This window comes from Varanus komodoensis, unplaced genomic scaffold (assembly GCF_004798865.1).
Source record: "Varanus komodoensis strain SLA01 unplaced genomic scaffold, ASM479886v1 scaffold3, whole genome shotgun sequence".
NCBI classification, from domain to species: Eukaryota; Metazoa; Chordata; class Lepidosauria; order Squamata; family Varanidae; genus Varanus; species Varanus komodoensis.
The window spans coordinates 45,063,753-45,078,030 of NW_025335761.1; the positions used below are offsets into that span (position 1 = coordinate 45,063,753).

The 14,278-nt window shown below is 40.1% G+C and overlaps 1 protein-coding gene across 1 annotated transcript in view; it reads right to left on the minus strand.

Moving 5' to 3' along the window:
• LOC123026337 (protein Daple-like) overlaps window positions 1-14,278 on the minus strand; it is a 67,741-nt gene that overhangs the window by 25,659 nt on the left and 27,804 nt on the right. The window lies entirely within an intron of this gene.

Consider the following 14,278-nt stretch of genomic DNA (forward strand, 5'->3'; position numbering starts at 1 on the left):
ATTAGTTATTACATTTCACTTGCCTAGATAAACAAACCAAGAGAGAAGAGTTTTACCCCTCATTCAGTTGTACAAAGACAATACATGAATAGTTAAGTTGTTCATGGTGATAGCATCAAAATTCAAAAACAAGATGTATCATGGATTCTTAGAGGACACCTGCACATTGCTACTTTGGGAAAATGAATTTCCACAATCTGCCTATAAAATGAATGAAATTAGCAGAGAGAGAAGGAAGGCAAATACTTTCTGTAAGGACACCTGTGAGCATGCAATGGCATACTAAATGTGGAAGAACCAGAAAAGTTGAACTAGATTGGCTTCCGTTTCCTTATAAAGATCCAGTGCAAAATATTTTCCTTTATAGTCTCTTTGCAGTTTAATTCTGCATCTTCCCCCTGCCCCACATCTCTCCATTCATTGACCCAGATCACACATAATGAGACACCACTGTGGGTAAATTTCCCTGTGGGGTTCTTGTAGTAGCAGCCACCACCATTTTGAATACTAGAGTGCAGCACTACACCATAGCTTCTTGATGCAGGCAAAGCCAACGCATGTAGGTTCCTGGTTTTGGCTGGCTTGTCAACCACTCCAACAACCTGCCCACACCAGACTTGCACAGAACAAGATGTCAGGGCTTGGAATGCCAACCTGAGGTCTACAGATGGTGCAACCCAATCTGCTAATAAGCCACGAGGGGCTGTAGTGATGAATCAGGTCAATGTGTCTGTCTCTGCCTAATGTCAAAACCATCTGCATGTGACCAATGCTGACCTCGTACAGTAATGATCTCCTCCCTTCTGGCAGCCTGCGGGGCAGGAAGGAAGGGAGAGAGGAAAAAGGTGACCCACCCACTGCTGGCACACAGCTCTGTGAGGGAATATGGCTGTCAAAAAGTGCAATGAACTTGTCTTTTTAGACTGTAAGATTGCTAGCAGGAGTTGTTCTTGTTCACATGTTGATGGATTGGTTTGACTGGTACCCCGCCTAACTGCCAGAAGAGGCACTCAATGTGGTTTACAATTACCAATGAAACAATAAGCAAATATATTAAGCTTCAATTAAAACAGCAGCAGCAACAAAGAAATATTAGCTTTTCAGCTCACCTGACTTGCTTAGAACCCAAAGACTAACTTTAAGGGAGCTACGGCACAATACCGAGCTTTAGAAATCTTTATCATTGTTACTGAAAGTAAAACTCTCATAGCACTATTTGAATATGAAGCAACTACCTGAATATGCTAGTGAGTAAAGGATCTCACAGTGACTACCTGACTATGAATATCAAGTGCCCATCGAATACCATCTTCCTTCTGGTCTGGTTCCAATTCTCTAAAGTTCTCCATACAGGAAGGGATCTGCAGCTCCAACCTCATGTAGGAAGTAGCATATGCATTAGTGCAAACACGTGCAGATACTGTTTCCTGGCAGCAATTTTGGTGAGCTCAGCAATGTATTTTTCAGCTGCTCGGCTCGTGTGAATCTGTCCAGCTTTTAGAGCTTCTGAATAGGCCTAAGATTGAACACTTAGGTATGCAGGCTTTGCATTACAGATTTCCTGGTTATAAAATATTTTTTACAGCAGGTTAACTATATTACTATGGTTAGTATCTATTTAAGACATGAAAAGGAAACAATTCCAAGTGGAAAAGGAGGTAAGAGATGAGGTAAGCTAACAGAGAGTTCCCTCACGCACACACATGCGCGTGCACACACTTGTAATTATGCTCCCAAGGTCAATTTGGGTCAGAGGGTTAAAGAAGCAACAGGCTTGTTTTAAAGTCAGCCTCACCCTTGCCTAAGTACTGGGAAAATTGATGAAATGGCCTGAGGGCAGACTAGCAAGCAAAAGGTTAGAAGACCAGGCATACAAATGACACCCCAATTTTCATTTGACATACTCAATTCTACAAGATAAATATGCTCCTGTATAGTAAGGGTGGCATAAAAGAACAATTACAGAATGGTGGCTTTATTCTTCATACCCAATGGTTTTTTCTGGTAACAACTTATCTTACACAATATATCAGACCTTCATTTAACACTGACATTCAGTAGCACTACTAACAATTTTAGGAGAACATTACTAAGCAGTGGAAAGTTTTGAAATGAACTGGTAATCCTGAGGAAGAAACCAAGTGTTATACTGTTCTCATTCCTGACTGCAATTTCACTGCATTCACTGACTGCAAAATTATAAAATACTGATTTCATTTTATTTTACAAAAGTCTAGACTGGATTCATCAAACCAAATCCAAGGGACAGTATAAAATCAAGGTCTGGCCAAACAATATCATCTCCTCCTTCCAGCCCAAGCAGCATATGAGTAACTGCCACAATTACTTATGAATAGAATTATATATCATTTTGTCTCTTACTTAATCCTATCTTCTTTACTGAATCCTATCTTCTTTACTATACTGTAGTATACTTACAACAAGTAGAACAGCACACCAGCAGAGAGGTGGGCAATAACAATTATATGGGATTATTTGCTGAAGGGACTTGGTGGTCCCTGAGATAGTCCAGTAATACATTAAGTGAAGCCTCTTCGGAAATTACACCTTTCATTCAGGGGTAATCTGGAAACAGCACTGCCATAAGAAAGCATTTCAGTGTGTCCATTAAGATAGACTTTGGATTCAAAAGGCCTCTAATGCTTTTGATGTTTACTTGGAAGTAAATTGTTAATTCACAAACTTCATTGCAGGAAGTTTCCCTGAATACAGAGAATAAATTACATTTCTTCTTTTAAAAATGCATTGTTTCATTCTCTTCTGAAAGAAATTATAATCCACCCAGTATTCTTTTCATTTGAGGGACTTAAATCTCCACATACACAGATGAAATCAAGGCTGAATATTCCAATTCAGCCTCAGTCATTGGGTTTAGTATTATATGTGAATTGGGAACTCTGGGTGGTTGGGGAAAGACTGTTGGAACCCTAGTTTAAATGACTGGTCAGCAAATTTTATGGCTATTAGCAAATGCTACACTCTACTGCATCTATAAATAATTGTAAAGAAAATGTAATATTGAACATGAAGCAAGAAAAGCAAGCAGGAAAAAATCAGAATTAGAAAAATATAATCACGTTTAGATGTATAAAAAAATAAGATGACTAGGTAATTTAAAAGTGTGTTTGCAATACCGTTGGGACACTGCCAACTTAATTCCTTTCAGAAACCTATATAAATGAAGTACCGTATTAGTACCTGACAAATAACTCGGATTATTACAGGAAATTGTCCATTTTTATTGCTCAGATAAGTTGAACACCATCATAGTGAAAACATCTACAGCATATGAGAGCATTGGCAATTGACTACATGGTCTGGCCCATTCAGTTTCACTTCTATTCATTGCTCAGAAGTCCTCAATTACCTGCAAGAACAGGAAATCCTTTAGTTACAAACAATTAAGGCTGTTAACACAGATCAGAGGCCACATAAAAAGGAACTGCAGATTGTATTTCTCCCACATCCTGCACAGAACCACTGTGGTATGTAAGAAAGGGAGGGAGGGAGGGAGGGAGGGAAAGCTATGCAAATTGATTAAAGTTCCTTATGCCAATGTGGTATAACAACTGGTCTTACCTCCTGAAGGAAGTTTAGTTGGACATCATTAACACAAACTAATGGATTAAACCCATACAACTGAGAACAGCAATGCATGGTAACCTTCCTTACACCTTCCTTTAAAAATGAAGTTAAAAATGTGCAAGATTAACTATTAAAGTAGGTATTAACATCAATTCATAAACCATTTTTGAAGATTCTCATAAAAAACATCCACAGGAATGGACCACAAGTGACCAAAAGTGCAAGCATCCAATATTGAATTAATCTTTGGAGAAGTGGCCATGTTGGTCTGCTGTAGATAAAGGAACTTTAAAGACAAAGACATTCACAAGGGGAAGCTGGAGCACAATTTCGCAGTGTAAAGTGCTCTTTTCAGAGTTCCAACATGTCATGCCCTAGTCCAGGATATTCTGCAAAACTTGGGGTTCCCTCAAACCCAATGATGCTCCCCTCTTGTTTGAATGTGGTCCTGTTTTGGCTATGTGGAGAACCCAAGGCAGCACACATAGCTCTGTTTTGCCCTTGCAACAACAACCTGGTGAGGTAACTTATGTTGAGAATGATTGAGTGGCCCAAAGTCTCCCAGTGAGCTAGAACCCAGACCTCCTTGGCCCTGAGTCCAACACTAATCCCCACGTCTCACCAACTCCCAAATGTGAATATACTGCAATGAACCAATCTGTCCAGAAATTCTTTACCTGCCCTGAGGTACCTATACTAAGTAAAATAATTAAACAAAAATAGGACAGAATTAGACTACAGATTTAAAATTCAATAACAAATGTCACTGCATTCCTCAACCAACCACTACTGGACCCGGTCTTGTGACATAAGAGTCAAGAAGACATACCATTTGGCTATTTATTTCATTCACATATGGTGCTTTGATCCCACCCTTGCAGTTATTTTTTATTCAGAATCACACACTCCATTTTCTCAACCCACTCCATGTCTATCACCAAAAAAGGTCATCTAAAAGGTTTGTCCTCTTACTTCTATAAGTCAGAGACTGCTTATAGCATTCTAGAGGTCAGTTTAAGAACATTGGGCGAAACCACAAATATGTTTTACATGGGCATCTGTTGTAGATAAACTCCCAGTTCATTTTCAAGGCTATTTGTGTATCTAAAAGCAACTGGGATCTGCATAAAAAGATGAAAAGTAACAATGACTTAAACCCACAAACATGCACTTGTATTTCAGCTTTGGACTTTAATCACAATCCTCAAGATCCAAGTAGCCCCACCTTACTGCCTTAAAGCTACAGAACATATATGGTCTTATCCAGTATTACATTAGAGCCCATGTCTTGTGTTAATTTTGAGAATGTATCTTTTTAAACCACAAAACAAACCTAAAGTTACATGTCAACCTTGTGCCAACAGAAAAGGAATGAAATAAATAATTCACAGAATACCATTCCATGTTATTCAATGCCTCAGCCAAGTTAATTCCATTTGTTCATTGCCCAGAGGACATTGCCAGGTTGTCCTTAGCAACTCACATGTAATTAGTGGTATGAGTGACATCACTTTCTTTTTCCAATGATAAGAAGAAACTGTTGTCGCTACAGTGGAATCATTTTGAGTTGAAAGCAGCTTATTAAATGCATATATCCAAGAGATATATCCAACTGCCTTATATCTTTGAATATTATTCCATCTCTTATTGTTACTGTATACTGCCCATAAGCCCAAAACAGCTCTCTGAATGGTTCAAATAGTCCAAATAACCAACAGCATAAATAAAGTAAAATAAAACACCATACAGCAAAATCAGTAAGATTAAAATTGAACCATAAACACAGAGTAAAACTGGTTTTAAAAGTATTAAAATCATTTAACTATTAAAATTTTGAGTAAATAAAAAGGTTTTGCCTGGCACTGAAAGGAAGAGAGAGTGGATGTCAGGTGCATCTCTTTGGGGAGCTGATTCCACTATCGGGGTGCCACAGCTGAAAAGACCCTTCCCTTAGTTGCCACCCCCTTTATTTCCTTAAGAGGGGGCTCTCTGAGCAGAACCTCAGACAATGGCCTCATAGTCCACATAGGCACACATGGGAGGAGACATTCCTTTAGAGACCCCAGCTCCAAGCCATTTAGGGCTTTAAATATTAGTGTTAGCATTTCAAATTGGGCATGGACTTCAACTGGTAACCAGTGGAGTTGGTAGAGGACTGGCATAACATGTTCATATCTGCCAGTCCCTGTTAGCAGCCTCACTGCTCTATTTTGAATGAACTAAAATTTCTGGACAGTCTTCATAGGTAGCCCCATGTAGAGTGTGATACAGTAGCCCAAGTGAGAGGTTACCAGAGCATGAATCACTATTGCCAGGTTCTGCCTGTCCAGAGAGGGCCACAGATGGCAAATCAGCCCAAGCTGCTAGAAGGTGCTCCACACCCGAGTCAACCTGACACTCAAGTAACAGTTCAGAATCTAGCAGCACCCTCAAAGTGAAAACCCTGTCCTTCAGGGGGAGTGTGACCCCATCCAGGATGGGTTGAATGTTGCCCCACTGGGTAGGTTAACACCCCCACCAACAGCACCTCCATCCTATCTGAATTAAGTCTCAATTTATTGGCTTTGGCACGGATGCAGTACAGCTACTCAGGCCTCACCTGGGTTGAATGAAAAGGAGAGGTAGAGCTGAGTGTCATCAGCATGTAGATGACATCTCAGCTCGTAACTCCAGATAACCTGTATTTTGCTATTGTCCAGAACAAGGGGCACAACAGAGAGCTGCTGCACTCAAGTCCTACCTGTGGGCTGCCCAGAGGTACCCATTAGCCAGCATGGGGACAGAATGCTGGTGGGCCTTTGAAGGGGCTATTGACATTTCTTTAGCATCTCACCCAGAGGCCTTTCCCTGTCCTGCTGCCTGTGGCTTGAGGGAACACAGATACTTGTGCGTTGGGCCCAGGGCTCGAATCGTCTACAAAGATTCTCAGAGCCACACCTGGTGAAGGATTATGGACCCATCACCAGGTTTCCTTCTCCTTTCTTGTGCTTTTTAAAGAACTAACTATGCGGAGGGAGGGGAAATCAGATCACAACCACAACACTGAAAGTTCTTCCTTCTGTACCACTTCCTCTCAATACACAGAGCTGTTTAAAGCAGGGGTCCTCAAACTTTTTCAATAAGGGCCAGTTGAAAAGTGCCCGCGGTAGGTGCGGGCCACCGAGGCGGTGCTGGCAGTGGGTGCACAGGGCAGGGCAGTGGCTTGCTTGTGCAGAGATTGTTTTCTCCGAGTGAGCCCAAAACGATCCCTGCGCGAGCAAGCCGCCACCTTGCCACGCACCCGCATGTGGGTGAATCAGATAGCTACTCTTCAATCACTGGTTAGAAATAAAAATTTTAAAGGCTTATTGATTTACCCTCACTGTCTCACTCTAAAGCAAGTGTGAGCGACTCCTCATGTCTGTACTGCTCTCCAGACAAAATTATCCTAGATTTTTATTTGATTTTATTTCCAAATGGCCAATGGTTTCTCTGTAGTAACCAATAACAAAAACATGATATGCTAAAGGGCTGTCACCGAACATTACAGATAGACAGCTAAAAATTCAGTTCATCTGTTCAGTTCTCTTGAGTGCTTCATTCTCAAAAGGCCCCACATACATAATGAAGGGAAGACTAGATGTGCTACACATGAGTCACATAGTCACTAAAAGGTAGCAAGGTTCCTGTTTAAACAAATCTCATCATTCCTCTTATTATTTTATTTATGTATTTATCTGCAATGGTTCCATAACCAAAGTTCTCTGGGTAGTTCTCAACAATTAAAACCACAGTATGATATAATACAACATAAGAGCTTTGAATTTTAAGTCTACAGTATAATATAAAAATAAAAAAAAATAAAGCCAAGCAGCAGTGCAAAAAATTAAAAGTTTCAGGTTTAAAAAAAGAAACTGAAAAACTAAAACACCCAGGGAAAAGGGTGCCATAATTAGCACAAAACAGGCATTAATGTTGATGTTAATACCAGCATTGTGTCAGCTCCTAGACCTGGACAGTCCAGAAAGTACCTGCAGCTCCCCAGGCCTTATTCTGTGGCCCTCCTGACCCTCAGAGGAGCAATCATTGTGCTTAGGCTGCAGTCAGAGAAGGACCTGCCCGCGATCTCTGAGTATATTAAATTACATAAATATATTGTGAACCCTTTAATTCACAGTATGGACTTGTGATTCATTGCACAGCCCCTGGGTTCCATGAAGAAGTCCTAATGTGGCCCTTGAGGTACAAAGTTGGACCGCCTTGTCTTAGATAAAGGATATGGAAATGCATTTGTATAATATGGTTTTATTGGGTAGTTTCCATTAACATCTCATTGTCCTATTTTGGACCAACTGAAGTTTCCAGACCATTTTCAAAGGCAGCCCCATGTATAACATATGGCAACAATCCAGGGAGAGGTTACCAAAGCACAGATAACTGTAGCTACAATGTCTCTCACCAGATTAGGGCATAACTGGTATATCCAACTAAGCTGATAAAAGGTGTTATGTGCTGCCAGGTCTATCTTTCCTCTAGTGATAGTGCTGCATCCAAGAACACCCCGAAAATACAAACCTGAAACTTTAGGGAGGATGGAGGCCCCTAAATAATGGACTAAGCATCACTTAATGGAACAAAGGTAACAGTACTTCTGTCTTGTCTGAATTGAATCTCACTTCATTGGGATTCATCTAGTCTATTGCTATGCCCAGACAGTCGTTCAGATCAGTCGCATTCTCTTCTGGAGAGGTGGCTGTCATCTGCACATTGATGACACCTCACCCTACCCTTCCAGGTGTCTTCATCTAGCTGAACGGCATGGGGAACAGAAAAGAACCCTGTGGAACTACATAGCATGGCTTCCAGGGCACAGAGCGATAATCCTCCAGTAGCACCTTCTGGAACTGGCCATTCAAGTAGGAGCTAAACTACTGTAATGCAACTCCCATCCCAGGCAAACTATCCAGAGGGATACCATGGTCAATGGTGTCAGAACCTGCCAAAAGTTCCAAAAGAATCAACAATATCTCATGCTCCCTGTTTGTTTCTTCGCAAAGGTCCCAGATTTGGGATCCAGAAACCTAGTAGACTTTCTCCATCAGTCATTAAAGTCTTCAAAAGAGGCCCAAAAGAATGTCACCAAATAGTATCTTGAAGGTCAGTGGTGGTTTCCAAACTCTGAAATCCCTCACACAAGCAGTTCAGGTGACAGAAAACATAGTATATTTCAAACACCTCCTGAAAATGCACTTGTCCATGGAGGCCTTCTGTGGCTTTTAAATAACTGCAATGAATTATACTCTGTTCCATCTTACTGCTTTCTGGATCACTTTGTATTATTGCAGTTTTAAAATAGTTGTTAATTTCAAATGTATTTGTGTTGTAGTTAAAGTTAAATTGTTTTTAATAGCACTGTAATGGTGTATTTAAATGTGCTTTTAATGCTGCCATATGAATTGCTTGGAGATTTTAGTATTAAGGGATATAACTATTATTAATAAATAGTGAATAAAATAAAGGTTATCCTACACAGGTAGGTAGTTTCTATTCTAGACCAAGTTAGTTTCTATTCTAAAGCCAGGCCTGAGGTATGATTGAGATGGGTTTAAATAGTCTATTTCACTCAGGAGTGTCTAGAGTTGACTAGCAACCACCTTCTCAAGAACTTTGCCCAGGAAGGCAACTTTGGCTAGTATTCCATAATTGTTATCATCATCTAGGGTTGGGTTAGTCTTTTTCTGAGAGCAGCCTAATTACCACCTCCTTTAAAGGGGCTGGAACCACCTCTCTCTTTCAAGGAGGAGTTTACAACTTCCTGATCCCAGCCATATTAGATGTAGTAAGCTGTGAGCATAACCAATTAACCTCAAGTATAGAAATTATCCCCATTTCATCTGCTGTACACGTAACTAATTCAAGTAAACATTCACTTACTGAACTTTATTCTCTCCTCCAATGTGGTTCTGTATTACTTGATCTCAAGCATTTCCCACAATGAGAATCAATAAACCAATTCAGAATGTTGGGCTTTAAAAACCACATATACAGTTTGATTGCTGAGGAAGAAATTATTTTCCTTGCTGAGTATCTCCTCATTAACTCTTAGACATAATCTGATATCTGGTATTACATCTGGGACTTTCCATGAAAAGACAAGGAAAAAAATACTAACAGGTGCGGCACAGACCTGCAAAATCCTTTTATCTCACTGCCTGTCACAAATGCAGAGGTGGGTAAATGTACCTATACAATAATTAACATTCACAAAAGATTAACTACAGAACTCTGTTGGCTAGTTTGGAAACAATTCTGACATTTTTTTTAAAGAGAAACCAAAACATTCTTCTATCCAAGGAGATATAAAAGTACATGAATTTTAGACATATCAAAAAGTAGGAAATAGTAAATGGTAATTAATCTACCACTACAGCCTTCTCACAGGATGAAAATGTAGCAAGCAACTCTACTTAAATTAAGACATCTGAAAAAGGAATAGCTTTGTTCAGGCTCTTCAAAACACTTTAATAAAGTCTGTCTGCATTATTGTGTAAGAAAACCCAAGGTCAAGGTGTCAGTTTACCTTGTCAAACCTGTTCTTTCAAAGATAATGCCCTGAACTAGCTGATTCTAATGAAAGGTGGACAGGAAACTAGAGAACTATAGGAATTAACTCATTCCATTACAAAACCAAGTTCTGTAAGAGGTCACCACACATTTTTAAATCAGCAAGAAGTAATGTCCTTAAAAGGGCACATTGAGCAAATTTAAATGAGCAAGACCAGATTCTCAAAGCAAAAAGGATCAAACATTCCATACCATTCAATGTAAATACAGCAAACAGGATATCACCTAATCCAAAGGTTATCAACACTTAGCACTTTTAAATAAACTTCTGGTGACAGACTCAGAGAACTCCCATCAACTGCAAGGAGAAGGGAATAATTCAATAACATGCAATAAATTCCTGTGCATGTTACATAGAAAGAAGCCCTATTTGTACCCTTAGAAGGCCTTAATGTTGCTACACTGGTGTTGTTCGTTGCGAAGTTGTGTACGACCCATCAGGGCACCATGGACAATATTCCTCCAGGCCTTCCTGTCCTCCACCATCCCCCAGAGTCCACTTAACACTTAAGCTCACACTGACTGCTTCAGTGACTCCATCCAGCCACCTCATTCTCTGCCGTACAGTCCCCTTCTTCTTTGGCTGTCAATTGTTCCCAGCATTAGGCTCTTCTCCAGAAAGTCCTTCCTTCTCATTAGGTGGCCAAAGTATTTGAGTTTCATCAATGTTGCTATTGAAAGCTGTAATCCTACCCACATTTAATTGATAAGTACCACTGACTTTACTGAGATATGCTTGCAAAGAAACACACACAAAAACATGTAAGTCACCAACATGGTTGCCAAGCATTCCTTTCAGAGAAGCCCAATTCACTAAATATCTCATATGCCTTCCAAAATATTTTACCTAACTGAAGCGGAGGAAAGTAACAGAGTCCTCCATCAAGCAAGGCACAAATATTAGGCTCCTTTCCTCCCAGAATAATCTTGCTCATTGACCATACAGCCTGGTCATTAAAAAGCTATGCAATATTATATAAGAACTCATAGCTGAATTTGTCCATTTCCTTCTTCCCTCCCAAACCTTTTGTATTATGTTATTATTTTAAACTGTAAAATATTCAGTGTTTTGAGTTAGGAGAGTTGTCTGTTCAACACAACAGCCCATCATAGATTATTAAAGTGTCAGCACATGCATGTTACATGCGGCCACTGCTTGGAATATGCAACCCTTGCTCAAGGACTTCATGTCATTCAAACCTGGCAAGCAAGAGTTATGCAAAGATTAAACAATGCTCATATAACCACTGGCCTGTGTTGGGGTTAAACAACTATCAAATAACCCACACTTACCAAGTTCACACAGCATGCCAATCTCTGAGCAGTGACTGTATATGCAATTTGATTCCTGCAGGAAACATGGCTTATCTAAACGTGCTCATCACCGTATTTTTCTGTGTATAAGACGCTACTTTTTCTTTCAAACATTTACTTAAAAATGGCGGTGTCTTATACACGGCGGGGGGGGGGGTGCACGGCAGCCACTTGCTTGCTGGAGATGAGTAGGAAAAGTGGGGGGTGCCCTATACATGGGGTCGTCTTATATAGACGAAAAAATATGGGTAAGTTGGAAGGAACTTCCAAGTCAAGCCAATGCAGGAAATCCATCACTACAGCATCCCTGAAAGATTCTGCTTTAATTAATCCAGGGAAAGAAGAATGTTCCATACTCCTAGGAAGTATTTCTTATCACTTTGTGTAAATCCGTTTCCCTGCAATTTTAATTTATCGCTTAGCATTCTATCCTCAGAAGCAATAGAAACCATTTTTTTTTTTTTGCCATTGCCTCTCTCAGCTCTTCAGATATCCAATTGTGCTGAGCCTGAATACAGTGCCTTATAAGTATTAGCAGAAAGGTCGCATATAAAAGGAGTCAATAAACATTAAAATAGATAAACACTGGCTACAGTTAGACATTTTAAAGCATTTAACTGAAGTTACCTACTGCTGCTTGAATATTTAATCTGCATGCATAATATTCCCTCCAACAATGAAAGACTTTTTTATTAATAAGAATGTCAGTATAGAGATATGATACCTGTGTGGGGGGAAAAATCCCAGAAAAATAGCAAACATATTTTCCCCCAATTTTTCCTTAAGGAATCTTTAAGGAAAAATCTTTAAACTCATCTGAGTGGGATGGTGTAACTTGGTGTCTGGCAACAGCAGAGAGTTGGAGCAGATAGCTTTCAGAAGAGTCCGTGGTGCGTGCGCAAGAGAAGAAAACTTCCCATGAGAAGCAGAGGGTTGATGAAGATACATTTCTGGTGTCAGCAGAACCAGCTTTACTCCCCAGCTGCACAGACGATGGGAATGGAAATACAGGAGATAAGGAAATCCAGGGAGGTGTCAAAACAGAAGAGCATCCAGAGACCAATTTGGGTGTTGATGAGGAAACAATCCCACCAGGTCATTTGGGATGTAGGAATTTAGGAGATAATGTGGACGAAGCTATTAGCTATTGAGGATGCTCCTTCCCATGCAGGGAAAGGGGTCATAGCGCCCCAACTCTAGAAGGATGGCCCAGAAGGATTCAAAAACCCAGTGTAAGTTGAACTAAGTTAGACTAAGAGGACAACTTCCTAGCTTATGTGACTGTAATTGTAATACTGTGTAGAATAGACTTCTGTAGTATCAACTGGAGTGACTGCTTTTGTTGGGAAGAAGCACCAGCCTCACGACACAACTCCACTATTCTATGATTTATGGAAAATTCAAAGGGATAACACCTTTCCCAGAATTTTTCTGCTCCATTCCCCCACATATTATAAAGGAAGTAAAGAGGATGGTTACAAGAAGGACCTTCTCAGCTGTGGCTCCCCACCAGTGGAATCAGCTCCTCGGGGAAATATGCCTAGTGCCAACATTATCCATGTTCCAGCACCAGGTTAAAACTCTTTTCCTGCCATTTTAATTGCTTAATATTGGCTTTCAAAATGTTTGGTACATGTAGAAGAGTTGTACAGTATTGCTTGTTTATTGATGTTGTATATGTCTGCTGAATTTTATTGTATAGAAATGCCTCATGGCAGGTGAGTCTCTTTTAAAGTCTTCAAACTGTTGCATTCAGTGTATTTTAATCACATTTTGTAAACTATTCTGAGAGCATTAACTAGCCAAATGGTATGGAAATGCTTTAGATAGAGAGAGATTATGTTTTTCCCTGAGCCTTCACATCCCTTTAACAGCATAATCTTATGGGCAGCGTACTGGAGTTGGCTCCGCTTGACTCTTGCTCTCTTAGGAAATATGACTGTGCTGCTGTAACCACAGTGCATAAAAGGCAAAGCCAAACCAACCAACCACTGTATTTCAGGTAAAATATCCATCAAAAGCTTTAGTTACTGTTTCAGGGACCACCAAGTTCTTAATTTCATGCATGAAGGGCCATGACAGGCACCATGAAATACGCATAGCAAAGGGAGGATTGTTTTGCTAACCACAACCAGAATGTCACATATGGATGTACATATGTACATGTACCCACAGAGAAGCCTCCTCTGCTCCCTGCATAAGGATACTGCGAGGTTGTCTATTCAATGCAAAAGTGCACTGCCTCTCTTTCCTCTACTTACTTGGCTGGAGTGCCCATACACCCATTTTAGGACAACAACCTGAATAGATCTGCTTTGAATAAATATCCTAAAATAATTTGCTTCTCAAAAAATGGAAAACAGGTGAGAAGCTTCTGCTATGGCTTTACTGTGGCTTTTTCAAGGGTTATAATAAAGTGGCATTTATTTATTTTGCTTAATGAGCACTTACAAATACACAAACAAGATGGGCACTTCTCCCATTACCGATTATTTTATGTCACCTTCTATTATATCTTATAAGCACAGCTGCTCTTCTGCATTGGCTAGAAGGTGACAAAGCCAACACCTATGTAACATAGTGCATATACGAGCTTACAGGCTTTTTTATACAGCATTGTTCCTTTGAAGAATCTATTGTAATTTTGGTCGACATTACCATGGAGCATAAGATTCTGTTCAGCCAAAACATCTAGGCTGGACTGAGAATGGACTCCAGACCTCTAGACATGCCCAGTTAGATCAACAACTAGGCA